General features: G+C 42.6%; 1 protein-coding gene across 10 annotated transcripts in view; it reads left to right on the top strand.

The window, feature by feature from the left end:
• Window positions 1-19,704: 19,704 nt before the first annotated feature.
• GCNT1 (glucosaminyl (N-acetyl) transferase 1) overlaps window positions 19,705-27,305 on the top strand; it is a 199,124-nt gene continuing 191,523 nt past the window's right edge. For 3 of the 10 annotated variants that reach the window (XM_022573478.2, XM_022573481.2, XM_022573480.2), the window contains exons 1-2: window positions 19,724-19,846; window positions 20,669-20,788. The gene's annotated coding sequence lies outside the window, so the exon portion shown is untranslated. Of the gene's footprint in view, window positions 19,847-20,668; window positions 20,789-27,305 lie in introns of all 10 variants that reach the window. The other 7 variants (XR_002644489.3, XR_002644494.3, XR_002644491.3 and 4 more) reach the window with 5 other exon arrangements.

The raw sequence follows: 27,305 nt of genomic DNA on the forward strand, positions 1-27,305 counted from the left end.
TCACTGAAGTTTATATCAAGTTGTTCACATTCAGTTTGCAGGGGTTCAGGTAAAAGGGTAGTTTTCAAACTTAGTAATTCCAAGTCAAAAGGGTGGGAGAAAATTGGAAATGCTAGTTTGGAGATTTGCAACCATATAGTTGAGAAAATTAGAAGATGTCAGGATCCAGTACAGTTTACAGTTTACCAAAAACCTGAAATACAATGAACAGAAATAGAATCTAATATCCACAAAGATGTGCTACTGAAACATAATTTTCCCTCTAAAATCACCTAAATTTATTTCTACCAAAGACAGCCAAATTAAGACTAATTTGTTTACAAAATCACTCTAGTTTCAACAAACTTGGCCTGATTAATTACATAAATGTAGCAAGAATAGCAAGTGGCCATATAGGCTGTTTTAAATCTATTTTACTGGAACTTTTCATACGGAATCTCAGATTGGACTTTTAAAAGCCTCTCAAGGCTAGGAAGCCATGCTAAGGATTTACCATCAGACTTTGCAGGCAATACCTACAGATTTGGGAGGATTCCTCTCTGCTGGTGATCTCCAAAATATCCTGAGGTTCTTGCACCTGCCGGGAAGTGACCTTCTTTCCTCACCTGGTTAGGCTGTCAGAAACCCTGTAAGCAAGGTACCAGGCTGTTCTTCCAAGGGCCTTTATTGGCTCCTTAATGCCAACCTTAGCTCGTTAAAGCTGTCTGGTATATTTGATTCTATGCACATTCTCAAATCTGACATTCCGGTCAAAGCTTTGATAATATACCAGTGTTTCCAATTGTGTCTGTTACAAGGAGAACAGATTCTTTTTGAATTTATGCAAATAACTATATTGCCATGGAAAATAAGAATACTCATGGAGAGTTTCTGAATTCTGGAGGGATCGAGTAGGGAGAAAAAGATAAACGTTTCATCTTTGTTCACAAAGGTATATTTTACCAAATTGTTGGCGGCTTGAGAGAAAAGAGGAAAAGGTTTTCTTAAATCTGGAAAGACAAAAACATTTTAAAAAATCAGCAATGTTTCAACCAAAATTCATAAAAACTACAATCATCTTCATCAGTTCACTGAGTTCCATGTTATTCACTCTTGCTCTGCTTGAATATAGTCTTTCCATTGGTTCTGGAAATTCATACCCGGTTCAGTTTTATGATCTCAAAGTTGTCAAAAACATGTGTGTGTCAGAGTCCTTTCCATGAGCCTCCTTGAAGATGAAGCATTTTTGCAGAAACACTTTTGCAAAAAGCATCAGAGTAAAACAATAACTTTAAATGACAAAAGACTTTAAAATGGCCATGGTTAAAGATCTGATGAGAGTTCATTATGATACAATTGACAAGGAAATTTGCTTATTTTTGTGACAAACAACACTTTGAGATAATAAGTAGAATTGTAAGTGAAAACATACCTGGACGTATCAGATTATATACAATTTCAATAACACTTTGTATTAATAACATATACCCACACAAATTAATCTATGAAGGTTTATCATCACTTATTTGACAATGCTTCTCACATAATTTAACATATCAAATAAGCCTAATTTCTCTTTATAAGGAGAGAGAACAAATCTTTTGAGATATTCCAGGGGCCCTCTGAAAAATCCCAAAGTTAGTTCAGGGTCAAAAAGATTTCATTTAGAATTTAGTTTAGGGAAGTTTGTAAAAAATATCAGAAGACTTGTACCCTTGACTAAATAGAATAACAGATCATTATGAAACAACATATAACTATTTGACCAAAATGACAATAAAATTTCAAAGGCAAATATAGAAGTTTACATAGTTCTGAGCAAAACTTAGCTCTTAATATTGAGAAGACTCGGTTTTCTTAAATAATCAAAGACCTGATTAAGGCAACATAAGGCATAGAAAATTATTTTGATAAAATACAGAATTTGTGTTTCTAGGTAGATTGCTTAAAAGGTAAAGAAAAACCTGTCACAATCTCTTATCAACAACAGACCAACAGTCCAAAACACTTTCTCCTTTTAACAGATGAAAGAAAATCAAATTTTAGTTTTACACGAGTATACTACAGATTTTATGGCTTAATTTTATAACCCTTATAATAAATTCATTCACTTTAAGCCAACTTGACCAGACAAGGTAAGATTCATTCCTTCTCTCTCTCTCTCTCCAGTTTGTCCTCTATTTTCCTTTTTTAAATTTTGAAGTAACCAGTTTTACTTTAGAACAAATTTACTTCCCTTATCCTTAACAAAAATGCAACTTCATATCTCCTACCCTTTTTTTATCCAAAACCACATCCTGCTTTCCTTGTATACAGAGTTGTTTCCCTTAATATTATTAGTAGTTTTAATCACACGTATTAATCAGAATTTTTAACCTTTAGAAAACTTAATTTCTAGTGAAAAGTAAGAAGTAAGCAATTGTGAACTGTATGTTATGCCAGCATTCTTTAGATTGGCAAAAAAATGCATTTCATAATTTCTAGAAATGTGCTCTTTTTAATAGTACAATCTTTCAATATGGCACAAAACATGTCTACTAAGAAACCTAAATTTACCTTTAGTTTTTCTGCAGTAGGAAGCCAAAAGTAGGAAAACCTATGTCCAGTAATTAATGTTTCACTATTTTATCTTACTTGGAAATGAACTATATATTCAATAAATTTCTATCTTTTAACTTCTCTTAGCAAACTAGTTTCAAGTTACTAAAAACATATTTGGAAGCTATTTTTTAAGTATATATATATATAATAAAACATAATTACTGCATCTAAAAACTCTTATCCCACTTACAACTATTTAAATCATTTGGTCCCAACAATTATGTTTAGATGACTCATAAAAACTTCATGAAATATTAGACAAAGTCAGTCACCATCAGCTAATTTAATTAGTCAGCTAATATTCTTGTGGACACATTTTTCAACAGAGATAACATGATCTTATTTGACTAATCATCCCAGGTTGAATAAAATTGTTTATGTGTATTATATTAAATGCTGATAACTCTGTTTTACTTAAACCAACAAACTTAAACTAGCCTTGATACTGAATAATTTCCCAGATCACAAGACCCTGAAAAGCATTTAAGTTCTGTTATATTTTTGAGAATTTTAGAACACTCAATCCTTACAAGTGCTTGCCTTCAACCTAACTAAACAGAGCTCTTATAAAAATTAGTTTTGGCAATACCATCTAGAGGTAGAAAAATATCGCACATCTACAACATACACATACAGACACACATAAACATACATCCAGACTCAAACACAGACCCCATAACCATTGCCTTAAAATTTTAGCTGTGAGTCAGGCACATCAATATAAAACTCACTAGTTTATAAAAGAACAGTTGGATCCAAATTTTGTTTTGTCAGTTGGAACAAGCTAAGTTCACCTACTCAGATGGCCAAAGCCTTTTAGCAATATTTGTGGAGAGGACATTCAAGACTTTTCATTAGCTTAATTTCAAAATACCTCCTCTTTTTTTCCTTCTGATAAGAAACATCTCCCCAAAGTTTGCATTTTGAAGAATGGCTTCTAGGTCCCAGAGAAGATGGGGGCAGAAAATCTACATCAAAAAGGCACCGAGAAAGTATCCAAGTCTCCAAGATGGAGTTTGGGGGCATATTTGCCTGCTATCAAAGGTCTAGAGTAATTTATAATTTTTTAAATGTCGTCTTTTTTTTTACATGAAAGACAATTCTGTTTCCAACATCCAGGTATTTTATAATATCTACAAGCATTTAGAGATGAATAGGGTGGGTTTGGGGATTGATAAAGATAAGCAGGATTTGTATTGATTTTAGAGCCACACTTCTGGTTTGTAGAGATTTGCAAGATGAAGACAGTTGTTTCCAATTCCCTGCAAAGAGCTGATTACAGCCTGAGTATCAAGGAACTGACCTGCCCATCCAAATAAACTTGCTTCTTTATACGAGGGAGATTTCCAACTAAGACGGAAATCAAAAGATTTCTACGTTCTAGAACTTCAGGGTTTAATGCAGTATGCCTTGAAAAAAAATCTGTATAAAGTGTTCAGCGAAGGCCTTCAAATGTTTTTTTTTTTCCCCGAGTTGACAGTTCAACATTAGACCAATGCACTTTAATAGGTAAAGGTTCTACTATTGCTCCTATCTGTCCATGAATATCAGCCTTCAGCTGAGCCGTTTCTTGGTCATTTGTAGGAGGGCCTGGAAGAAATTCTGGCCAGCTGTTTCCTCTGTGAGCCACCCTCACATACACGCACACCCTGGGGCTGCTTAGCCTGACAACTATATTATAATCAAGGATAAGAAGCATACCCCTTCCTGGCCAATTTAGGTCCCTGTGAGCGAGGTTGTAAACAGTCACTCATCTTTCCATTCTTCTCTAAATTTAGTAGGATCTTCTGAAAGTGGAGATTATAAATTAGAAGATCATGTCAGGGGACATGAATTCATTGCGTTGGAGGTCCAGGATACACCAGCAGAGGACATGGCATAGGAAGGCCTGAAGTTGGCAGAGCCTCATCGAGACCTGGAGAGTACGAGGAAATTCAAGAGACAGCAAAGGGAGTCCTACTGCCTGTACCCGGTTCTTGTGCTAAATTCACTTCCCGGCTTTCAGCATTTTTATGAGTAACCCGTATACTTTGGGCCTAGAGATTAGGCTGGAGGAAAAGAGAAGCTAAAACATGCAGATGGGGGCAGATTTTGAGAAGGGGAATTTACATTGGATGTGGACATTAATTTTGTTTTTTTTAATTTCTGTTCTTCATCTTGTTATGGGAGTCCCTGTGGCTAGCTGTTACACTTCTCTGTCTTCTTTTCAATTTGATCTTTCCATAGGTACCAATAAGACAATTGTGTAGGTTGAGAGTGCTCTAAAAACTTTTTTCTCTCTCAAACACAGCCAATTCAAAGGATCCATCATGTGGCCAAGGACAAATTGCACCTAATATTAGCCTCAATAGTGACTCAAACCAACAAGCCTTTATATGGTTTAACCAAGGCTGCAAGACGTGCTCCACAAGAGAATACAAAAGATGCAGCCCTCAAAAGATCTAGAAAGTTAACTCCCAAAGTTAGCCTAAGAAAGATCTATCTGCAGATGTGGGTGCAACCCACATTTCTGTCTGGATAAATTAGTAAAAACAGTGTTTCCTGACGTGATAAGAATTCTTATCTTCTGCAGGCTTTTCTCGGAGGTCCCAGGATCTCTCTCAGCTGCAGCAGCCCTGAAGTGAGCAGTGTCCAGCCAGTGAAAATCCCATCTGCATTGCCACCTCTAGAGGTAGAAAAATTGTCCCTTCTTCCTTTCTAGGTTCTTTGGCTAGTCTAACAATTAAATTAATATTAGCCAGATTAATAGGAGAAAATCGAACAAAAGTTTAGTAATATGTATTCCTCCTCTATACATGGGAGAGACCCAGGAAAACTGAGTAACTCTCTGAAATGGCTAGAGCTATCATCTTTATTTTAAAAATTTATTTATTTTCTTTATTTTATTTTTGGTTGTATTGGGTCTTCGTTGTTGCACGCAGGGTTTCTCTAATTGCGGCGAGCCGGGGCTACTCTTCATTGAGGTACACAGGCTTCTCATTGTGGTGGCTTCTCTTGTTGCAGAGCACAGGCTCTAGGCGCGCAGGCTTCAGTAGTTGCAGAGCGCGGGCTCAGTAGTTGTGGTGCACAGGCTTAGCTGCTCCGCGGCATGTGGGATCTTCCGGGATCAGGGCTCGAACTGGTGTCCCCTGCATTGGCAGGCGGATTCTCAACCATTGCGCCACCAGGGAAGCCCTAAAGCTATCATCTTAAATGTCATATTCATCTAAGACAAAAAATGGTGGTGGTGGGGAGTCAGTTGCGGGGGGGGTTACCAGGAAAAGCACAGTAAACAAGTGTCGGGTTGTTATGCAGATTTAAGCCCTCAGCTTCTCATTGACAAGAGTTTCTGGAAACTTAGATATCCTTCTCTTCCTGGTACAGAGAGGGAGACTTCCTTACAAATGGAGATTTCCCTTATAAATGTTAATATTTCTTACAAAAGGGCAACTGTTACTCAGTTTTCAGAGCTTCACCTGTGTCTGCTCTTTCTTAAAAATAACCAGCTTAAAATAATCAATATGCCAACAAGGCATATGTTGGGGTGGTATATTTTGCTCCCCTGCAGATTTAAGATGAGTGGGTATTATTCACTGCTGAGCAACCCAGAGGCAATCATAAACCTCCTGAGCAGGGCACGTCAGGGATTAAGAAACAGTCTCTCGAGGACTCTTATTGGCTTTGTTCCTGCCAAATCAGTTCAACTATCTGTGGAGAGGTGGTAGCATAGGTCAGGGTCTTAAAAGAGATATGCCTGCGATGAAGAAAAAAAAAAAAGAAACATTAATATTAAAGGTCTAAGAGATCTTTGGATTATGCAAGCACTGCTCGTTGTTTCTGAAAGCTAAAATGTCAGTGCCCTTGGCAATGCTGTCCATGGTTTTACTCCCTCTCATATAATGGCATGTATGACCTGAACATTTTGCCAGACTTCCTGGTGGCCCAGCCAGTGGTTTGTGTGGGAAGAATCCAGTGCATGTATGTGTGGTCTGTGGTGATGATGAGTTCTTCAGGGATGTATCAAGTTGTTGGGCTTAAGTTGTCAGTGTTTCCTCAGATCCTGGAGAAAAAGTCCAGCTACAAGGCAACCTATAGTCCTGATAACAATCTGGGCAGTCAGGTTTTAGTTCTTGGTCACGAGGGAGGGAGAAAAAAAGGAAACATTACTTTGGAAGTTGTAGCCAGATGTTGCAGGAAACTGAAAGAATTGAAAACTTGCAAGGGTTGACAATTTGTGCAAGGTGACAGGATCTAGTCCAAGTTATAGGTAGGTTATGAAACTGGCTTTTCCATAGTGATAAGGAAACCAATTAAATCGCTACCTGACAAACGAGTTTGCACATCCATCTGGGACCTGCAATTTACAAAGATGTACAAAATAGCTCAAAAACAATGAATAGAACCAGAATCTGAATACCCCAGAGGATGTGCTGTTATTTTCTATAAAACACAAACTTTCTCTCTACATTCACACCTCTTTTGATGAAAGATAGCCTTAAAGAAAGATTATTCTTGATCACAAAATAAGGCTGACCTCATTAAGGCTGACCTGATAATTTACACAGTTGCAGCAAGAATGCTAATCTAGCATATAAACCTTATAAAGTTTGCTTCATTGGAATTTTTTCATAGGGAATCTCAGCTTGGACTTGTACAAACCTCTTAAGGCTAGGAAGCCAAACCATGAGCTTGCCATCACATTTCACCTGCAGTATCTATGGAATTGGATAAATTCCTCTCTTCTCTATGTCCCAAAATTATTCTAAGGTTCCTGGACCTGTCAGGAAGTGACCCTTCTTGCTCACCTGTAAGGCTGGAACCCTGTAAGCCAAGTACCAGGCCAGTTTTCCTAAAAGGGCTTTGTAAGCATTAGCTCTAGAATAAAGTCAACATTAGCTTCTTAAAAGTGTCTAGTAAGTGAGCATCATTCTCAAATATGACATTCCAGTCAAGGCCTTGGTTTTATCATATCCTATCAACAAGGAGGATAGAGTCTTACTGAACCTATGCAAATAATTATATTGTCATGAATATAACAATGTTCACTAAGAGATTCTTAATTCTGAAGGGGAAAGCAGGGAGAAGAAAGATAAATTTCATTTCTCTTTACAAAAGTATAGTCTACTAAATCGTTATGAGTTACAGATAACTTAAGGGAAAAGAGAAAGAAAGGGGTTCTGTATGTCCAGGAAAGAAGAGAACATTAAGGAATCAATATTCCATACAAAACTCAAAATCATCTTCATCAGATCTTCATTCTGTCCTAAGTAATTAATGTTCTGATTGATCTTGATTTGCAAATCTCATGAATGCATCTGCTTCTCTACTAGAGTTCTGGAAATCTTGACTCATTCCACTGGTATATCCTCAAAGTTATTTAAGTGATACCATCAGAAGTCTGTGTCCAAGAGTACTTGGTTGGCAGAGTTCTTTTCCACGGGTCTCCGAGATAGTCCTTCTTTGTTGAAGACAAAACACTCTGGTCTGATCTGCAAGCACTTTCAGGGAAGCATCAGAGAAAAACAAAAAAACTATCTGTAGATGATGAAACACTTAGAATGACCAGGGTTAGCTTATTACTGATAATTTTCAACAAGTGAAAGTTCTGATGAGAATTCATTACAAAAATAATGCAAGTAGCAAGAAAATTTGTTTATGTAGCATGCAAAGATGAAGTCAATCCAAAATCAAAGTGGTTTTACCCGGAAATTGGTTTTGCCTCTTGGCGGGTGTGGAGCCAAAAGACACAATCAAGCCAAAGGGCAGAAGGAAGGATTGATTACTTGCAACAAGCAAGGAGAAAACCGGGTATGTTTCCCAAAGCAATGTCTCCCCAAACAGTAAAAGTGGGAAAGTCTTAAGCTAAGGGTGCATGCATATTCATGAAGGGGCTTGAGCAGAGGAGAATTCAGCATAGAATTGGGGCAAAGCTTGACAGAGTCCAGGCTCCAGTTTACTGAGGTCTACAAGGGTCAGCAAGGTCAGCACCATCATTTCCTAGGTTCCAGTTTGTCTGGTGGTTGAGCGCTCAAGGGGGATTGGATCTCGCAGAACAGCTCAAGAATGTGCTTCAGACAAATCTTTACCTGCGAAAAAGAACTGGGAATATTTACACCTGATACATTATCTCCCTGGCCTGGTAATACCTGTTTGTTCTTACATTGTTTTGTTCCCTTAAAATCATTAACTACTGAGATCTATTCCTCTGCAAGGTCAAGCATTGTGATCAGGCTTAGGTTACAAAATGGCTTAGGCCTAAAATGGCTTCTCTTATGTCAAGAAAGCTATGTCTGGTTCTCTTCCTCCGGGGGACCTCTACCCTATCTGCCTACAGTGGCAGTAGAAGATTTTAAAAGTAAACATAGGAGGTGACATGGTTGTAAAGAACCACAGCTCTTTCGAAAGTGAGAGAACTTTGCTTTTTTTTAAAATAATCAGGAACATGACAAAGTCAACGTAAGGCACAGGAAGTTATTATGATAAGGTACAAAACCTTTGCCTTCTAGGTATATTACTCAGAATTAAAACCTTTTTACAACTTCTTATGAAGAACAGACCATAAGAAAATTTTGTCATTGTTAACAGAGAGAACACCAAGTTCTGGTTTTGTATCAGCATTATATTTTTGATACTAAGGCTTAAAAAAAATTCTTATAAATGACGCTGTCAAACCTTAGCCAGCTTTGACAATGACAAACAAAATTCTCTCTCTGAGAATCTTCTACAACTTTCTCCAGCCCTTCTGGTTTTCCCTACATTTTTCTCTTTCTCATCCTGAAACAACCAGTCATTTACCTTTAGGGCAAAATTAGTCTCCCTTTCTTCAGAAAAATACATCCTGAATACCTTGCATACACAGCTGTTCCTTTCTGGCATCATTTCTCCAATCAGAGTCTCACTGGCTGTTATGGGCTGAATTGTGTTTTTTTTTTAATTCATATGTTTTAGTTCTAACCCCTAGTGCCTCTGAATGTGACTGTATTTGGAGATAGGGTCTTTTAATAGTAATTAAGTTAAATGAGGTCATTAGGGTGGATCCTAATCCAATATGACCAGTGTCCTTATAAGAAGAGGAGATTAGGACACAGATACACCCAAAAGGAAAACTGCATGAAGACATAGGGAGAAGATAATCATCTTTGAGCCAAGGAGAGAGGTCTCAGAAGAAAGCAATCCTGTGGACACCTTGACTTGTGTCAAGTTTAGGGGCCTCTAGCCTCCAGAATTGTGAGAAAATAAAATTCTGTTGTTTAAGCCATCCAGTCTCTGATACTTTGTTAGAGTAGCCCTAGCAAACTAATACACTTACAGAGAGAACTGTGACATAGATATCTGTGAGCTATTATACACTGGCATATTGTAGCAGACTAGCCAAGCTAAAGAATATACATTTCATAACTTTTTTTATAGTCATACATTTCCTTATACAATTAGTCAGTGCGGCAAAAATGAATGTGTTCATTAATAGACTGACATATATTTAAGCTTCACTGTCATAAAAATAAGAGGCAAAAGCTTTTAAGTTTATAGAAACTTAAAATTATGTTTCAGTATTCTATCTTACTTAGAAATGATCTAGACATTTAATGAATATCTATTGGTTAATTTAATTTAGCGTTAAGTTTAAGATTTTAAGATACCTAAAAGAGATTGGAAACTGTCTTCAAGCTGACATTTTATAAAACATAATTATTGTTGAAATTATTGTCAGAATAATGATTCAATTTGTTTAAATACAAATTTACCTTTTTTATAACGTTAAACATGTAGTAGATGTAACAGTAGCTTATTAATAAGCAAATCTGTATAAGTTTAGGAAGAACATGTCTAAATAGAATAAAAGTGTATGCTTATTTTATACTTAATGTTGATAACTCAGAAGACAGAGCTGTTTTTATTAAACCAACAATATCAGACTAGTGTCATTTGCCAAAGATTTACCTAAATTATGTGGACATGAATTCTTTAAATATTTGGATAGTTTCTGCAAAAGTACTGTTGAAAGTACTCTTATTGAATATTAGATGTTCATATTAGAAGTATTAGGACTTAAAATATTAGGAGTTCAATTTCCTTAATTTCTGGGAATTTTAGGAGTATTTAATTTACATAGGCTCTAACTTATTTCTAAGTCGATCAGAATTGAGGACCTTTAAGGGATTTTATCATCTAATCTGGTAATACCATCTGGATGTAGGAAAATAGTATGTGTATAATACATATATACACGTAGATATGTAAACATATATACGTAAACATGAGACAGGCTCAAACAGAGAGTTTATAGCTTCAACGTTAAAATTTCAACTCACTAGTTCCTATAAAAGTGCAGCTCTCATCCTTTACCAGGATTGTGTTTCTAGCAAATCATTCCTTGCTCAATATGAGGCTTAAGCATTTCCACAAACATTGGTAGAGCAGACCTTTAAGATGTCCTCTGCCCTGATGGGTAATCTTATAGAGTCTGTGGACTAAATTTTGGTCAAGGGACTGAGAAAAGACCAAGCGGCCATCTGTGTGCCTCCAAAGCCTATCTGAGTGGATAAAATATCCAGTCTGTTTCCAGTGACATTTTTCACACAAGTGGTTGCTGTTGGGGTCCCTGAGCCCCTCAAGAGCCCCTGATGGGAGAAGGGTGCATTGTAAGGCCTGAGGTTGCATGTGCTGCCTTGACACCTTTGATCCTCATAGGGCCCCAAAGCCCTAACCATGTGTTCCGCTTCTCTTCCCTTGCTCTGCTCTTGCCCTCGCACAATGCAAATGGTTCCCCACTCAGCTAGTACCCCCATTCAGCCAGACCAGATGCGTGCTTCTTGATTCTCAATAAGGAGTCCTACCTCCCTGCCAGCCCACACAATTATTTAAATAAGCCATCACACATTCCCATGGATACCCAGGGTCACCTATCCTTGTGCCTCTACCACAGAGCCTGCCTTCCACAGTCCCTGCTCATTCACTCTGATGTTGAATGTAACCCCCATGTGGCCCTGAGTGACAGGGGGTGCTCTCCTCCCCCAGGCTGAGCCTATGTGACTATAATAAACTATTAGTCTCATCTGTCTAGTATCAGGTGTTGTGTCTTTGGCTATCTCGTTCTCTTTAGAGCAGGAGATCCTTTCTTCACCAACGGGAGTGAAGAGGAGGTGAGTAGAAAAGAAGGGACCCAAATCTCAAGGGACTAGGAGCTACGGTGCGCAGGGAGGGGTCTGACAGGGTGGGTGGGGCTGGACAAGATAAGGGAGTTGAAGGGGACAGATCAAAGGATTCAGGGCAGTGGAAGGGAAGGTTCTGATGATAAAAAGGAGTGGGGGATGATGGGAAGGGAGAGGTCCTACATGAGCCAGTTTGGGGAGATTCCAAGTTTCCCAAAGAAGTCTCTGAAGTTCTAAATTGCTTTGGGTAAAGTTTGCCATTTCATGAAGATATTAAACGGAATTCGTGCCACAATGACATGCAAAGATTCTCTCTTTGTTGGAAAGAATAAAAGTAACTCTTTACTGTGATCCTTCAACAAACAAGACGTCCAGAGCACTGCTTCAAGACCTGAACTCACCAAAGTTTCCTCAAAGCACTGAACCGTTACCAGTGTAGGGATGGTAGAGGTCCGTAGGTGAGGGCCAGTCTTCAGCCAAGTCACAGCACCAGATAAAACTGTCAAACAAAAACCAAATCCAGATTTGGTAAGAAGAGACTTCATTCAAAAGGATTATTGCAATTCGTGGAAGGGGCTTATTGCAGTAGGGGGAGGGGTAATCGAAATGGAGAGTGCTCCATTTGTAAGATCTGCAAGCTTTTGAAAGATCAGGCAGAAAAGGGCTAGAAAGAATGGGAATCAGGGAGTGAGATGAGCAGCTGGCTTGACCAGACAATTGATCAGGAAAGGTTTTCCTTAAGGTCAGTTGGGAAGGGGCTTTTCCAGCTCCCTCCTCAGGCCCCACCCCCACCCCCCACCGCAGCCAGACAGCATGAGGGATCTTAGTTCCCCAACAGGGATGGAACCTGTCTCCTGCAGTGGAAGTGCGGAGTCCTAACCACTGGACCACCAGGGAATTCCCAGAAAAGGGCTTCTTGGTAGGGGAAATTAGGGGTTTATTCTGCCTCCCAATGCTAGCTTAGGCTGAGGGCGAATGAAAGATAAAAGTCCTGGGGAAGGAAGAATGCCTAAATAAAGTCAAGTGAGCAGGCGTTTTGTACAGATAGGTCAGCATGGACAAACAGTTCAGCTAATCATTTATGAGACAAAGAAGGGAATTTGGAGGGTCTGTGTCTGGCCTTATCATAGGTAATCAAGGGAGCTCTATGTGGCTTTTATCTAAGTCACTTGAGGAAAGGTGGTGGTTCTTTGCAGTGAGCTGTTTCCTGGAACACAAAAGGGTGTGGGGATGGGTTTTTCTTTCTTTCTTTCTTTTTTTTTTTTTTTAAACAACCACTGTCTTTCGAGAGCACAGGGTTTGGGTCGAGTTCAACATTGTCTCCTTATTTGAGTTGTACTTTTAACCACAGTTTATTATATTTAAAAAAATGTATTGCAAGTGTCATCACTGTGAAAGCTGTGTTTATCTGCACTTCCCTGAATTTATAATATTAGATTAGGTGATACTCGTAATTATGAGTTTACTCCTCATGCTGGTTATTAAGGTGTATCTTGTGGCTCAAGCCCATTCTTCTGTGCTCAGTTCTGTGATGCTGCGGGTGTGACAGAGCCAACCATGTTTCCTGTAACGTTTTGCCAACAGGGGGCTTGAGGAGAGCTGAGAGGTGGTGGAGGGAGAAGGGATTCGCTCCTTGAAATTTGGTCCGTGGGGACAAACAGTTCAGATAATCATTCCCACCAGTGTCACCAAGTAGTGGCTCTTTCCCCTGGCTGAAGCAGTTGGTTCCAATTTCCAGTTTTTAATCTACCCTCTTTTCCAGCCTCAACACTTACCTTCAGAAATAACACCACCAGCTGGGTGCTCGCCTTCCCCAACCTCCGAGGTCTGAGTCCCAGCTGCCCAGGGGCCTCCTCCCAGCTCTTAGTTTCTGATAACCCCACACTTGTCTCTCCAGCTCTACCAGTGGCACCTGCTTCCCACAGTGGGCATCTCTTTGCTACTGCAATGTTTCTCTTTGTGCCTTTTCAATCCTCCTTACCTGGTCAACCAATTCCTTAAATTCTCTATAAAAATAACTGCTATGATTTTTGCTTTCCGCCTGGACTCCGACTGATACACCCCTAAGACATCCAGAAATACCTTCTGAACCACTCTTGTGTAAATTTATGATGGATTATATGTTATTGTGGTAATTAAAAATAGGTGGATTGGGCTTCCCTGGTGGCGCAGTGGTTAAGAATCCACCTGCCAATGTGGGGGACGCAGGTTTGATCCCTGGTCCGGGAAGATCCCACACGCCACTGAGCAACTAAGCCCGTGCACCACAACTACTGACGCCTACGTGCCTAGAGCCTGTGCTCCGCAAGATGAGAAGCCACCGCAATGAGACGCCTGGGCACCACAACGCAGAGTAGACCTCACTCGCTGCAACTAGAGAAAGCCCACGCGCAGCAACGAAGACCCAACGCAGCCAAAAATAAATAAGTAAATCAATTTATTAAAAAAAAAAAAAGTGGATTATATTCATGCCACATGTGGATACATGCCACACGCAACTGACAAAAAAGATATATTCTAAAGGTTAATTTACAAATTCATTGTCTGGATCTTGAACTTAATTTCCCGATCAAAATAATATTACACATTAAAGTCAGATGATCAGATAAATCCAGCAATGTTCATAATATAACTGAACAAGCTATACAAATTGTGTTAGGGAACAGAATTAGCATCGCTTTGCAACATATATTCAAAATTCCAACTATTATGCTAGTGAAACCGAGCCATGTAAAAGTGAGTTCCTTTTGCCAAGTTTATGATTAACCTCTCTATCCAAAACTTTATTCTCTTTATTGTCCTGCCCCTGTTCCCCTCAAGATTTAGGCGTATCAAAGAAAAGGGGGGATTGAAACCAAGCAGGACCCTGCAGGGCCTTCCCAGGTACAAAAGCCCGTGGCCCATTTCTGTAACTGAGCAGGACCCTATGGGGCCTTCCCGGGACAGGCCTCCACCCATATCCTCTGCTTTAGCTCCTCTCTGAAGTACCTAGATAATAGTATTTGCTGCAAATTTCCTGAGTTGTTTTGCAGATGTGAACCCCCACCCCCACCCCACCCCCCGCAAATGGAAGAACTACTTGCTGACCATGAGCACATAGCCCAGGCCTCCTGGAGCCTAAGGACTGATGTTAACCCCTGTGACGCTACCCTGCTGCCTCACCATCAGCCAATCAGAGAACTGTGTACAAGCTGATCACGTACCCTGCGATCCCCCTTCTCCTGGCCTTTAAAAATGCTTTGCCAAAACTCTTCGGGGAGCTCGAGACTTTTCAGGGCGTGAGCCACCTTGTCTCTTTGCACGGCCTTGCAATAAACCTTTTTCTGCCCCAGACTCCGACGTTTCAGTTTGTTTGGCCTCACTGTGTGTCGGCCACACGAACTTGCGTTAACAATTTTGGAGAAGCCAGCCTAGGAGTCCGTGCCCGTGGCGGGTCGACCCCGGCCTGGGGCAGCCCGTTCCCTGAGCCCCCAGCAGCTGCCAGAGCTCATTTCCCTCGGGGATCTCTGAGGGGCTGTCCCCGACAGGCACTGGCCTCCCGTGGCACGAGGCTGTTTGGAGCCGAGAAACGTCTGGAGCTGCGGTCCACATTCAGTGCCGTTGGTGAGTCGCTTCAGTTTGCACAGGCTGGGAATTCTCTCCACTCCGTTTGGGCTGCTTCCCCTGTGGGAAATGAGCCACTTGAGGGTAAGTTGCTCCGGTGTGCACACTGGGAACATATGCCCCCTCAATTTGGGCTTTTCCTTTACGGGACAAGCCAATTTGTTTGATTGGGGTACCCTGCTGGAGAGAGGAATTGTTATTGGACTCTACCCGATTTGGGAACCGGTTCATTTGCGAGAGCTGGGCTTGGTGGAGGCCTCCGTTGGGGAGTGGAGGTGGAATTCTAGACTACACCTCTTCTGATTTTCTGTCAGTGTGACCGTAGCTTAGCTGTTTGTGTTTCTGTGTGTATGGGGTGAGCCACTTGCGGTCCATTCTTTTTTGGTAGCCAGGCCGCTCTGGAGCCTCCGTCTGGGAATGGAGGTGGAATTTCTGGACTACACCTCATCTGATTCTTTGTGGGACCATGTGTTTGTTGTTTGTATGTGTGTTAGCACTTGCATTGACCAGCTGAGACATCTTTGGTGAATAACGGGGCTCGTGTGTGATGACACCAGGGTATCCTTCCCTATTGTGTTGGTTTCGCTTGTGGCAGAACGTTGGTTAGAATTTTCTTCCTTTTTGGAGCTGGGAACTCTAACCCTGAGAGACCGATTTGAATTGCTGTTTGCTTGATATTTGATAACACCGGCCGTGAATAATTAAGTATGGGTGATCAGAGCTCTGTTTCATCTTATAGTCCCCTGGGGTACTTTTGCAAAACTAAGAGATTTTTTTTTTTTTTTTTTTTTTGCGGTACGCGGGCCTCTCACTGCTGTGGCCTCTCCCATCGCGGAGCACAGGCTCCGGACGCGCAGGCCCAGTGGCCATGGCTCACGGGCCCAGCCGCTCCGCGGCATGTGGGATCCTCCCGGACTGGGGCACGAACCCGTGTCCCCTGCATCGGCAGGTGGATTCTACTAGGCCTCCTGAGTTTCAAAGAGCAGACTCAAGCAGTTACCAATTAGGGGAGTGAGGGAATGCAGAAACAAAGGAAAAGCAGTTAAGAAACAATAGTTCAGCAAGAAAAGAGTGCTAGTTCCTCTTCGAGGGGTATACATGACAATCTGGCATATATCTTTGAATTGTTCTGCAGAAACTAAGAACCCCACCCACCCAGGTGGGGAATGGTGACTACATGCTGACCATAAACAGTAGACCCCAGACTGGTTGGAGCCAGGTTGATTAAGATGCTGGAAACATTACCACCAACCAATCAGAAAAAAGTCCAGGAGCTGCAGCCCTCACCCCAAATGTTGCCTTTAAAAACCTTTCCCTGAAAGCCATCAGGGAGTTCAGGTCTTTTGAGTAGGAGCTGCCAGTTCTCCTTGCTTAGCACACTGCAATAAGTGCTGTACTTTCCTTCACCACAACCAGGTGTCAGGAGATTGGCTTTGCTGTGTGGAGCGTGAGTGAACCCAAGTTCTGTTAGGTAATACTAGTGACAAATTTTATTCACCTTTCATTTTTTCCTAATTAAAAATTAAAAAAATAATATAGCCAAAATATTATCTTTTTGACATTTAATCAATATTTTAAAATAAATTTAGATATTAAAAATTTTTTTCATATTAAGTCTTCAAAATTGATTGTGTATTTTATGCTTACCACGTTTCAACGCAGTCCAGACACATTTCATGGGCTCAGTAGCCACATGTGGCTAGTGGCTACCACATTAGACAATACAACTGTTGAGTTTACGCTAAAGAGTAGAATCGCTGGGTTATAAGATCTGCACATTTTATTTCTCTTTTTTTAAGATATAAATGTTTAATGATATGAGTAGATAACTCAAGGGCAAGCAAATTTGATCAGCCCTTTAGAAATTAAAGAGTAGTATTGTAAGCATACGGGAGGAAAATTTTTCCTTCTCCCCTTCTAGGTTCTTTGGCTGGCATAATAATTTAATTGACACAAGACATTAACAGGAGAAAAACAAACAAAAGTTTATAACACGTATACATGGGAAAGGTCCAGTAAAATTGAGTAATTTCCCCAACTGGTGCAAGTCCTCACCTTAAATACCATCTTCAGCTAAAGACAAAAGAAGATGGGTGCAGTAGGGGGACAGTCACTTTGAGCAGTTATCAAAAAACAAAAACAAAAACAACACAGAAGCACACAGTAAACAAAAGGAACATGGTGCTGTATTGATAAGAGTTTTAGAGGTTTGGTCTTCCCCCCTCTTCCTAGTAGAGGGAGGAAGATGCCCTCACAAAGGGTGATTTCCCTTATATATAAAAATATCTTTACAAAAGGGTAACTTTTACAGTACTTAGTTTCCAGAGCTTCTCTTGGGTCTCAGTTTCTTAAAAATAACCAGTTTAAAATGATCCTGTGCTCAAGAGGCATATTTTGGGGTGGCATATTCTGCTCCCCTAAATAGGAATACTAAGTATTGACAATTAAAAACAAACTTAAAATATTCTTGATGTAAGCACAGTAAGAAAAAAACTGGTCAAGTGACGATGGAGGAAACATGTTTAGTCTAGTGGAAAGAAGTGACAGGCTTAGTTTCAAACAGTGAATAAAATTTATGAATTTAATTTCATAATGCAGTATTAAGGTTTTAGCATAATTGACTTCACAATGGCTTTACTTAAGGAATTAAAAAATATAATTCTGTCCTTTAGTAAAAAAGGTCATCTGGATTAGCAATAGATTGAAAAAAAAATTGTAATTACTTTTTTTCTAGTTCTGACCAAAATGTAAATTCTGTGTATATTTGCAGAAGATATTTTGGGTTCATACTTTTGTTTCCATGATAAAAATATAAACCACGCTTAAAAGAGGTTCATGGGGCTTCCCTGGTGGCGCAGTGGTTGAGAGTCTGCCTGCCGATGCAGGGGACACGGGTTCGTGCCCCTGTCCAGGAAGATCCCACATGCCGCGGAGCAGCTGGGCCCGTGAGCCATGGCCGCTGAGCCTGCGCATCCGGAGCCTGTGCTCTGCAACGGGAGAGGCCACAACAGTGAGAGTCCCGCGTACCGCAAAAAAAAAAAAGAAAGATGAAAGCAAGATGTTCCAAGATTATCACTGGAGGAGGAATCTCCTCAGGGAACAGGCAAGATTTACCTTCCCCCAGGAATATTTCACTAGTGACTCTGCCATTGTCAGTACAGCTGGCCTGCAGGGTCCTGGTTCGCCCAGCAACACTCTGGCACAGAGGTGGGAGCTGAGTCCAGAGCACTCCTCCCAGAATATTCCAGTCTAGAAGAGAAAAGGCCAGGTGTTCATAAAAGAGACAGGTGGGTTAACCTGAAACCTGTGTGCTGTTAAGTGTGGCTAATTTATGCTCCACTTACTGGGCACTGCCATCCTCTGCTTTGTGTGGACGTGTCTATACAGCTAACCCTGTCCCTAGGGCATCTAATCTCATCAAGACCAAAGCCCAAGAAGATGAGCCTCAGATACTCAGTGCTTCCCGGCCCTGCTCTCTGTGTTCATGCGTCTCCCCTGAGCAATGACCTCCTTTCCTTAGAACGGTGGACACCAGGCAAGCCTCCTGTTACAGGGAAGCCCATCCACTAACAAGGTCTCAGCTTTACCCTACAGTTCCAGCAGGGCCCTGTGGGCAGGGAAGTGACTGTGTATTCAGTTTGTTCCTTCATTTTTTTCAGTACATATGTGTTGAATGAATAAGTGATACGAAGATAAGTAAGAACCTTTCTGCGCTCCAGGAGTTAAAAATTCAACGGAAGAAAACACGTACACAATATTCCTCTTGCTGCAAGGGAGATTGTGTGGACTTTTATAATTGACACAATGCTACGGGCAGTGAGGGCAGGAGAGAGGTGCTTTCTACCTTGCATAGTATTGAGGATTGTTCCACAATTTAATTTCAGTTTTCATGTGAAAATACACACGCATGTAATGAGTTTTTTAAAAGGCTAAATTTAGTATGCAAAGTTCAGCAGCGGAAAAAAAAAACTACACGGTCAACTCTAAACTTTAACATGATGTAAAGAGACTTGGCATTAATTTTTCTTCTTTTTCGTTATAAAACCTATTTTTATTTTTAAAATCAGAGAAGACAGCGCTTCCCGCGTTTCCTGCCTCCGAGGAAGGAGGTATAAAAGACCCCACTCACGTGCCCAGTCCTTACGCGGTTCTCCCAACTAAGAACCCGTGCCAACCTGAGGAAGCAGAGAGAGGAAGCACGCGGAGTCCAGCCCTCCGCCCAGACCACGGAAACGCCCTGAGGATGTGCTGACCTCTGCGGGCGGCCCGCGGCGCCTGCAAGAGCAGAGATGGGCGAGGCGGGCGAGGCGGGCGAGGCCTGTGAGGCCGGCTAGGCGGCGATGCGCTGGGCGGGGCCTAGGGGGGCGGGCCGAGGGGCGTGGCGCGCGGGCGCGCGGGTGGGTGGCCCAAAGCCGGGCGGCGAGGTCTTCCAGCGCCACCGGTGCAGCCTAGCGCAGCGTAAAGCCAGGCGAGGAGAGTACCCGCGCGGCCCAGCACCTTCCAGCGTCCTCGGGATCAGGCGCTCGCTGCTGGTAAGTAACTCCCTACCAGGTTCCTGCTCGGCTGCCTGGCTGCAGGGGAGGAAAGGGGAAGGATGGGCTGAAGGGAGGGAGCAGGCTCTTAGCCAGGACCCCGCTGCCTCGAGCCGGGTCAGCTCCGCCGGGGAAGAGGAAGCGTAGCCGGGGCAGGAGAAAGAGGACGCGCGGTGGGAATCGGTTTCGAGCTTGTGCGCCCGGGGCCGGGGATGGTGCAGGGCGCCCTGCCTCGACCCTACTCTTCCGTCCGGTCAGGGGAGCCTGGGGCTAGGACTCTGGTGCCCAGTGTCACCTGGAAGCCACTTTTTCTGGTCTCTTTCCCCCTGGTCCACGTAGCGAGTTGGAGCTTAGGAATCGGAGTTGGCGGCTGCGCTTGGATAGTCAGGGAGCGAACATTACTAATCGTTGTTGTCCCTTCGGGCCAGAGGCTTTAACTTCATTTAATCCTAACTGTAGCCCTGCGGAGAGGCATTTATTACCCCCATTCTACTGATAAAAAAGCCTAAGCCAGGATAATAAGTGACTCACCCTGGGGCCAAGTACTGGAAAAGAGACGCTACTCAAAGGCTCTGAAGCCCTCACGCGTCTCCCCATCTTCCTGTTCCCTCTCTATCCTTCACGCCAAGTCTAGGAAACGCGCGCTGCTGAGTCTGTGATGAAACAGGTGATTCTTCTTAAACTCATTCTACTCCCTTCCTAGGTTTCTTTTTGGTTTTGTGTTGTTAGCACCCAATTTCTGATTTAAATATTTCCAATTTTTGTTTATTAGCTTTTAAGGTGGAAGAAGCTCTCGCTCACAGCTCTTTTCCCCCCTTGCAGCCCTTTCTCTGGACGCCGAGCAAAACACGGGCACCCCTGCCTGCTGCACACTTCTCATCTTTCCCGTTGGATGAGGTCACTTGTACGTCCAGCCTCGGCCTTAGGGCTGCCCGGGTGGAGGTGAGTCTTGTATCACCTGGCATCCTGCACTGGCTTTGTTATTTCTTTTTAGAGAGAAGGGAGTCTTCATTTTAGAATTAGTAGGACAAGAGGCAAATTGGGAAGATATACAGTGTTCAGAGAAAGCATGGTCTGCATTTGGTGAGGGGTAGGTGAGGCGTGGGGTCAGGGATTTGCGTGCTCCTCTGGGGCATTCTGCCCCTCTTTAAGAGCTGTTCTGAAAGGCAGATTTGTTTTATAAAGGGGAGGAGGAGGGCTGAATGGTTGTTAAAGATCAGTGTAAATTACCTGCTAGGAACCCAGGCAGTTCCAAACAAGCCCCCCCACCCCCACCCGCCATAGGATTTGGTAACAGATTTCAGTTACGGCAAGAAGGAAAATGCAGGCTCTGTGGCTCTCTGCTGTTGCTTAATGGATTTTTTGCAGGCCTTCAGGATGGTCGTTCTGGGAAGATTTTGAGTTCTCAGAAATGGCTAACTCCTCTATGTTTAAAAACAATATAATATATGGAGAATTTACGTTTACTCAGTTTTATTGATAGATGAAAGAAGTTTTGTTTGTTTGTTTTCCCCGTTTCATGGTGAGGGTTTAAAGGTTCCTGTCAGCTCCTCTGCCTTTGCTTCAGCCTGGCCTTGGAAAGAGCCTTCTCAGCCTTGGCGCTGAGTATGTACTGGATTCCATTCTTCATTAATTATAGTTCATTCTTGATTAATTATAGGACTGCTTCAAGTCACTAGTTACTTCTTTTCCATTTGTAATTTAGTCACTTAACACTAAGGAAAATGTTTTTCTTGAGAACTATCAACTATCTACAAAATGAAATCAACAAATTTACAGGCACCAAACAAGTAATGTGTGGGGAGAGCTAAATGGACCTTGATTGGTCCCAGACGACCTGCAGAGGACCTGCCAACACCTGGGTGGGTATTGGCCATTTCCTTCCTATAACTGTGCAGGAATTCTGGTCCAATGTGACCAGAGCTCCCCCACCCAATAACTGAAATATCTTTGTTAAAAAATATGTAAAAAGGGATTTTAAATATTGGCTCTTCTTTTTTCTTTTTTAAAACACAAGAAATCAAATCAAATTTGGTCCATGCTGCGACATCTGTTTTCAGATCTCTTAGAAACTGCTATACCTGGTGATCACATTCTCAAGTGAATGAAAAATTCTGACCTATGATGTATATATATTGTACATTTTTCATGAAATGAGGCGGTAGGAAACAAATTAATACTATTGAAAATCATCTCTTCTGAATCTCAATTTCTCTTTTCTATGAAGTGTACATTAGTGTAGCTGCATTGAGGAAAGTAGTCTTTTTTGGGCCAACCAAGGAATTTTGTTACTGTTTATTCATGGTTCTAGCTCGGGATGTCAGATGCCTTACTCCCTGCCTTAAAAAGGGAGTTCCCAAATGACTAATTTTTATAAATCTGGTCTTTCTCCTGGGGCCTGTCTGTACTTTTAACCACAATGGCTTTGACACAGGAGGCATGGCTTCAGGTTGTCATATGTCCTCTTGCCTATCTGTAGCAAACGCATGTATGGTTAGACCAGAGTTTCTCAACTTTGGTACTTTTGACGTTTTTGGCCAGATAATTTCCTGTTGGGATTGTCTTCTGCATTGTAAGATGTGTAGCAGTGTCCTTGGGTTGACTCACTGGATGCCACCAGTCCCCTCCATCTAGGTTTTTTTTTTTTAAATTAATTAATTAGGCTGCGACAGGTCTTAGTTGTGGCACGCGAGCTCTTTGTTGTGGTGCGTGGGCTTCTCTCTAGTTTTGGCGCTCTGGCTCTAGAGCACAGGGGCTTAGTAGTTGCGGCGTGTGGGCTTAGTTGCCCCCGTGGCACATGGGATCTTAGTTCCCCAACCAGGGATCAAACCCGGGTCCTCTGCATTGGAAGGCGGAGTCTTAACCACTGGATCGCCAGGGAAGTCCCCCCTCCGTCTAGTTGTAACAACCAAAAATGTCTCCAGACATTGCCAAATGTCCCCTGGGGAACAGAGTCACCCAGTTGAGAAAAACATGCACCAATAGTTAAAATGCTCTAGATGTTTATTAACTAAACTGTATACTAAACACAGTTAACTTTAAACTTCTAATGACTAGAGAAGCTATTGGTAAAGTTTAAACATCTGACATTTAAAATATTTTTATAATAAAGATGACTAAACCAGTGTTCTTCGTGAATGGCCACGTGTATTCTGCCAGGTTTTATCGCCAAAGAAATCTCAAGTGTTTGACACAGCTGTTAAATTTCTAAAGTTTAAAATGTGGAAGCTAAAAAGGAGTTATACAGCAGTTTTCATTTTTCTCTTTTCAGTGTGCTCATTGTCTTTCAGATTTTTTTAAGGTATGATGGAATATCAGTGGACCATGGTTATTGATTTGAAAAAATGGACACAATCCCTAATTTTAGAACAACAAACAAAAACTTTTAAGCAAAAATTTTAAAAGAGAGACTCAATCTAAATCATGTTCAGAGTAGAATTTAGTTTTAAAAGAAATGTAAAACTTTTTGCCTAACAGCAGTAAATAGGACAACCATGTGTTTCTGTAGTCTGAGATATCCTAATTTTATGAAAGAGAACACTAAGTAATATATGATATTGCTTATCAGAAGAAAAAATGTCCTGCAAGTATAATCCTCTCTTTTTAGACCTTGGGAGGTTGAAAACATTGCCCTGGTTATAAACGATGCATCCTTAGAGAAATCAGACTAATTTGTAAGACTCAGGACTGGCTACATAATTTGTGAGGGCCCTTGTTAAAATATTATGAAGAATTTCAGGGTGGCGACAGACAGCTGAGCGTTAAGCAAAGTTCGGGGTCCTGTGCAACAGCACACAGGAAACTGGCCCTGGTAAAACTCTGTCCGTAGCTCAAAAGAGGATTGTGGTCACAAATGCAAATCCAGAGAAGTGTTCCTGCTGCCAGGAAGCACCCAGAATTTCTGATTCTTTGATTGTCCAAATATTTTCAATCAGGAGTCTATGTGTATTTGATAATCAGTGCACTAAATTTACTAAGAACTTCCTTCCGTGATTAATTTTTCTTTTGCTAAAGAGGCAGCCAGATAGTTTGCAAGGGGCCTGGGTACCTGCACCTGTTTACTCACTGAACAAATATTTACTGAGCACCTGTTGGATGCCAGGCATTGTCAGCTCTGGGGCTACAGCTGTGAATGGGATAGAGGGTCCCTGCCTTTATGAACCATTTAGTCTAGTGGCTGGTTGTCGGGGGGCAGGGGGCTGACTAGCACGTAGTCACACAGGCAATCACAGTCATAAATGGTACTTGAGAAAAGCACAGATGTCCAGAGAACATTTAACCTGGGGACCTAGACTAGTTTAGGGGACGGGATTACTCAGGGTAGGTCCACCTAAAAAGAGACATTTAAAATGAGGCCTTAAAAACGAGAAGGAAGTAGTCAGGTGAATTAGGGTTTAAAGTTACAGGCTGAAATGGTTGAGACCAAGGAAGGAACGTGGCTTGGAATGAGGCCTCTTGGGTCATTTTTTGGACTTCGGACTTTAATGAAAAGGTAGCAGGGGCGCTTCCCTGGTGGCGCAGTGGTTGAGAGTCCGTCTGCCGATGCAGGGGACACGGGTTTGTGCCCTGGTCTGGAAGGATCCCACATGCCGCAGAGCGGCTGGGCCTGTGAGCAGTGGCCGCTGAGCCTGCGCGTCCGGAGCCTGTGCTCCGCAATGGGAGAGGCCACAACAGTGAGAGACCCATGTACCGCAAAAAAAAAAAAAAAAGTAGGGGGATCTCATTGAAAGCTTTCAAATGGGAGATGCGATGATTAGATTTGGGTTTTAAAAATGATATCGTCACTGCTGTGTTTGGAGGGGTAAGCCCTGTTGGCATATACAGTGCCTTTGTGGAAACCAGAAAAAGGCTTCCCTTCTGGGTGGACCAATTAGAAAAGATGTACTGCTTGTCCCAGTAGATCGGGCCTAAAGGCAGCCCCCTGAGCCAGTCACTTTGTGTGGGCACAGCCTGTACAGTCATAGGTGGCTACCCTGGGGAGGGGGAGAATTGGGTGCAGTAGTGCAAAGGCTTTTCAGTCACCCAGGGATAGGGGGTGGGCTTGGGAGGGAGGAAGAGAGGGAGAGAGACATTGAGTTAGTAGTTAAAAATCAGTAAGAAGGTAGTGACTATTTGGATATAGTTGATAGAGAGGGAGGTATCAAGGATGATTTAAAAGTTTGGCATAAATACCTGAGTGGGATAGGATAGTGAAACCCTTTATAGTTGAAGGCAGTAGAGGAGGAGTGGGTTTGTACAAGGTGGGAGAGGGAAGGTAATTCCATCCATATCTGTTTGCTTGTGAGACAGCCATGTGGAGTCAGGGAGTAGGCAACGGAAACTCCTGAAAGAGATCAGGGGTGGAAATAACATGTTTGGGAGGTATTGCAAGTAATCACTGCATATGAAAAAGATCCTCCAGTGCTCCGCTAGCTCAGTCTGTAAGAGCATGAGATGCTTAAAAAAGATCATCCAAAGAGGGGTGTAGAATGAGAAGGGGAGGGGCTGGTCCTGGAGAGTTTGATCACTGTGCTCGGATGAAGAGGAGAAGTTGGTTAAGACTGAGAAGCCAGGTACACCTGTGGGGTAGGGAGGAAATATGGGATCTGTGGCCCACTCTTTGTTTTTGGCTTGTTTTTTCAAATCGCAATTGAAGAAACTTGAATGTATTCTAATGCTGTTGGGAAGTTTCTAGTAGAGATGGGAGAGGCTGAGGATGTGGGAGTGAGAAGGGACCCTAGGTAGCCTCAGGATGAGACTGGTCACTAGAAAGACCAAGTAATTAAGAGGGTTGGAACTTTTCAGCTCCGCACGGTGACCTCTGGGAAGGGGAGGAGGTGCTAGGGATTGGGTTATAAAAACACTTGAACAGGGGCTTCCCTGGTGGCGCAGTGGTTGAGAGTCCACCTGCCCATGCAGGGGACACGGGTTCGTGCCCCGGTCCGGGAGGATCCCACATGCCGCGGAGCGGCTGCGCCCGTGAGCCATGGCCGCTGAGCCTGCGCGTCCGGAGCCTGTGCTCCGCAACGGGAGAGGCCACAACAGAGAGAGGCCCGCGTACCGCAAAACAAACAAACAAAAAACAAAAAAAAATTTGAACAACACCGTTTGGAGAGCTTCTGGGTAGCTGCACACATCAAGGTGCTGAGCAGGGGCAGCCTGCCGGGAGGAGTAGCCAGGAAGCTCGGCGCCCGTCCCCCCATACCTTGCCCTATGTATCCCTTCCTTTTGGCTGTTCCTGAGTTGTATGCTTTCTAATCAACTGTAGTAGTAAGTAAAGTGTTTTCTGGAATCCTAGCTGTGCTAGCAAATTTTTGAACCTGGGGTTGGGGTGTCATGAGAAATGCTGAATTCATGGAACCCCCAAATTTATAATTTGCCTGGGCACCCCATTTGCAGCTGATGACCGAAGTGCGGGCAGTCTCGTGGGACTGAGCCCTTAATCGGTGGGGTCTGGGCTGACTCCAGCTAGTTCGTGACAGAATTGAACTGAATGGTTGAGTACCCAGTTGGTGTCAGAACTGGTGCGTGTCAGGAGGAAAAAACCCCGCATTTGGTGTCAGAAGTGTTGTAAAAAAAACAGCTCAGCCCCGCGTACCTGAAATAGCCTCTAACTACCTTTCCTTCAAATCATTTCCCACCTTTCACCTTACACTTGATGACTAAAGGCATTAATGCTCACCTGAGAGCTTATTTTGATGGACATCAAGGCCCCCGGGGTGGGGGTGTGGCTTCTGGAGGGAAAGGGTCTTCCCAGGCTCCCTCCTCAATGCGCAGGTACATGTCCAAGTTCTCAATGTTGACTCTACATTAGGAACACTTGGGAGCTTTTAAAATTCCTGCCACTCAGGTGAAACTCCAGACCAATTCCATCGAATTTCAGGGAGGGGGATCGGTATTCTTGGAAAGCTCCCAGGTAGTTCCAACATGTGTACAGCCAAGGTTGAGAGCCACTCCCTCGGCTACCAGACCATTTAAAGCCATTCTGCCCCCTTGAGCTGCAGCCAGTTACCTGGAATTCACTGTATTTGCCTACTGTGTATGAACAATTAGGTTGGGACCATTATGAACGAAATAGATTGGCATCCAAAGCGGGAGGCGAATGACGATTCTATCGGGGTGTTGAAGGAAAGTATGAGATCTTCTATTTATAATTTTGTAAATATTTAAGAAGGAAACCAAGCTGTCTTACCAGCTAAAGTCTGTGTTGCCAGTGGTGCCTTCTGGATCTGCTATCCTGTGCGAGGAGTGTGATCTCCTAAGGAGGAGGCTGGGATTCCTCGCCCAGGTGGGGCCCTCCTCACCTCACCCTTAAGCACATTGTGAAGTGTTGCAATTTGCCAGTGACAGCGTATCATTGAGTTACGTAGTTGTTTTATCAACACAAAGGCTTTAAATTACAGCATCTCTCAAACGGTGAACTGAGACTTAGCCGTGAGTTGGTTACAGGTGTCCTGAGATTTGATTCTCAGCCACGGGA

This window comes from Delphinapterus leucas, chromosome 6 (genome assembly GCF_059928025.1).
Source record: "Delphinapterus leucas isolate spDelLeu-1000000601 "Yukka" chromosome 6, BTC_Dleu_Yukka2, whole genome shotgun sequence".
Taxonomy (NCBI): Eukaryota; Metazoa; Chordata; class Mammalia; order Artiodactyla; family Monodontidae; genus Delphinapterus; species Delphinapterus leucas.